At 40.8% G+C, this 3,515-nt stretch overlaps 1 pseudogene; it reads right to left on the bottom strand.

Annotated features, from left to right (window-relative positions):
* Window positions 1-1,089: 1,089 nt before the first annotated feature.
* LOC109705113 lies at window positions 1,090-2,482 on the bottom strand (annotated as a pseudogene).
* Between the last annotated feature and the right edge of the window lie 1,033 nt (window positions 2,483-3,515).

Raw genomic sequence — 3,515 nt, 5'->3', positions numbered from 1 at the left:
GAATTTAATTTTTAAATTTTATAATTAAAAATTTAAATTTAAATATATAACTTTAAAATTTAAAAAATTCAAAATAAAAATTAAATTTTTAAATCTCAAATTCAAAAATTTAAAGTTCAAAATTTTGATTTTAAGATTAAATTTAAATTTAAAAATATCAAATTTTAATTTTAAAAGTTAAAAATAATAATTTTAAATTTTAAATTAATAATTTAAAACTATAAATATCAATTTTAAGCTTGCAAATTTTTTAATTTAAAAAATTTAAAAATATAAATTTAAATTTAAAAATTAAATTTTAAATTTAAATAATAAATTTAAATTAAAAATTAAATTGGGGTGGAATTAGTTAATCCCACCCCAATTCCATGGAGGGTGGGATTTGTTAACCCCACCCCAAAAGGATTATTCCGGGATAATCTTTTTGGGTTAACAAACCCCACCCCCGCAAAATTTTTTTTTTTTTGAGAAATAAGTAACATGCTATCTGCTTCATTTATTTTATTTAGAAATAAACTTAGCTAAAAAATATGAATTAACTAGATTTCGAACTTGAAACCTCGAATATCAACCACCAGACCTTTTGCCACTTGCTCTAAGGACAATTGGTCACCCCCTGCCCCCGAAATATTGTTTAGGATGAGGGGATACCTTCTTATCTCCCCTTTTAATCCTAAACCAAACAAGGTGTTAATACGTAAATCTATATAAATTATCTTTTATTGTTTAATCCATCAAATTGAGACTAAAATTAGAAAAAAAAAAATTTAAAACAAAGTAGATTAGGACAAAATAATTCAACGTGATTGGACATGGCATTAATTTATATACTTGATTCTAAGTAGAATAGAATTAGATCGAAATGGCAGCTCAGCAGGCCACATTTAGATTTTTAGAATAAACCCTCCCACGAGACGCGTGCTGCCACCTTTTCTCTTTTTTCTCCCCTTTCAGCAGCCCCACGCCGCATGTCACTATCCTCAGCGAAAAGCGGGTGCTTAACTAGGTTAGTAAAAAAATGTTACACTCGGTGGTAATTTCTATTAATCAAAGTTAATCCAGCTCTTAGTAATAAAAACTAAATTAAAATGAATAGTAAAAATTAGGAATCTACTTGCAGCGGGGTAAGGGGTAAAAAGAATCCAAAGTAACAAAAAGAGATTGGAGAACAGCGATGCAATTATTCCCAAAGAAAAAAAAAGAAAAAAAATTAAATAAGCAACAGGAAAAAATGAATCTCCGACCTTTTTTTTCTTAGGCCGGCCGGTCCGGACCGGATGATCTCCTTAAACCGGGGAAGCGGCCGGTCCGAGGAGGCTCCGGGCGGCGTCGGCGAAGAAACGCACCGCCGCGGCGCACTCGGCGAGCACCACCTCGTCCGAACCCCCCCTCAGGATCGGGGGGAAGAAGAGCCAAAAACCCTAGCGTCGCCGGCGCGGCCACCCACCGCGGAGGCGACGGCGCCCCCCGCCGCCGAGCCCACCAGCCCTCGGCGGCGGTGCAGAGCCCCTGGAGCAGGAAGAACGCGGCGGCCTCGCCCGTGGGGGGCCGCAGCGTGAGGTAGGAGAACATGGCCTCGTGCATGAGCCCGGAGACGAGGAACGTGGCGAGGACCCCCGCGGCGCGGCCGCGGCGGCGGCGCACGGGGTCGTACACGGCGGGGCGGAGCACGGCGGAGACCATGAGGTTCCAGCGCCGGCCCCAGAAGTCGCGGAGCGAGGAGGCGAGGTAGGGCTTGTCGAACTGGGGCTCGAGCTCCATCCCCAGCGCCCCGCGCGCGAGCGCCGCGGCGCCGGCGAGGACGATCTCGAGGGCGAGGTACATGTGGACGCAGTAGAGGGAGAGGACGAGGTAGGGGTGCATCAGGGGCTTGAATCGGTAGAGCGGGATGATGAGGGCGAGGATCACGGCCTTAACGGCGGAGGAGAGGACGAGGAGGGAGAGATCGGAGAGATCGGAGGATTTAGGGTTAGGGTTAGGGTTGGGAGAGGGGCGGAGCTTGACGGGGAGGGAGGAGGAGAGGAGGAAGGGGAAGAGGGGGAGGGAGGGGTGGAGGGGGCCGAGGCCGAGGGAGAGGAGCAGGAGCTTGAAGAGGGAGAGCCAGGCGAGGAAGAAGGCGGAGATGCCGCGGAGGTGGACGGAGGCGAAGGCGAAGGGGAGAAGGGGGAGGAGGCAGACGACGGGGAGGAGCGCCGCCAGCCGGGGGAGCCCCGCGGGCACGCGCGCCGAGGCGAAGCGCGCGTACGACATCGCCGCCATCGCCGCCGCCGACACCCCCGCCAGGCTCCGCAGCTCCGACTGCCCCTCCATCTCACCGCACGTACGTAAGCTGCCTGCTTCCCTCCTCCTCCTCTTCTTCCTCTCTGTCAGCTCTTGCTCTTGCTCTTGCTGTTGCTCGTGCTCCTGCCCTGCCTGCTGCACTTCCTCCGGAAGCAGCGGACACTTTCTTGCGAAGAGTACTTGCCGCCTGGAACAGTAGTTTTCAACTTTCCGGATCTACTTTCCCGTTGCTCACTCTTTATGGCAATTCACTTTGCTGGAAAACTCAATTTTTTACAAAATAATATCATATGATAAAATAAATAAAAAATAATAAAAATATATTAATCCATCTCCCGCACTGTCACCTTCCGCACGTCATTCAGTTTTTTTATCAACCAAATAATACAATAAAAAACAAACTTTAATTTTATATATAAACAAAATAGTCAAAAAAAAAAAATTTATCTGAACTTTAATTTACTTAAAAATCTACTTCAATCTAGACTTTTCTTTCGAAAAACAAGAATATGTTACGTGTAAAATTTAAACCCTAGTGATCCGAGACCCTCTTCTTTTCTTTTCTTTTTAACTACATTTTTTGCTCAATACAATAAATTTTTGAAAAATTTTGAATTTATTATCAAATTTATTAAAATTTTACTAAATTTAATCGATAAAATTATCGAATTTATTAAAATTTTACTAAATTTAATCGATAAAATTATCGAATTTATTAAAATTTTACTAAATTTAATAATTTTAACTAGGCTTTACTAAATGAAATTAAATTAATTAATAATGATAATAAATAAAACTATTATAATTGATAAAATTTTTAACTTAACTAATTATAAAAGCTCAAAAAAAATAAAAGATAGAGGTCTAGGTCGAAAAATAAAAAGTGAAAGGACTACCTATGATCAATTCAATCAGTAACTTTTTTTTTTTTTTTTAAGAAAAATACTCTATTAAACTATTTGATAAAATTTAAATTAGAAATTTATTTAAAAAATAGCTGAATTTCATAAAATCTGTATATTTTTTACAAGTTTGTAATTTATGCTTGAAATAATACTAATGATACATTTAAAAGTGGATGTAGATTTTGATGTGACAAATGAAGACACCTACTATATTAACTAAATTGAATGTGAGATCTACACCCGATAGAAAATCAAAATCAATGAAAAAGTCAACGAGGGGTTGTGATTTGTGAAGGAGCCGAGACAAGCGTTTCCTAAGTCAACGCGCGA

The sequence above is a fragment of the Ananas comosus genome, unplaced genomic scaffold (assembly GCF_001540865.1).
Source record: "Ananas comosus cultivar F153 unplaced genomic scaffold, ASM154086v1, whole genome shotgun sequence".
Lineage (NCBI taxonomy): Eukaryota > Viridiplantae > Streptophyta > Magnoliopsida > Poales > Bromeliaceae > Ananas > Ananas comosus.
Note: the sequence above shows the minus strand (reverse complement) of the source record. Positions and strands in the feature narration are given on the sequence as shown.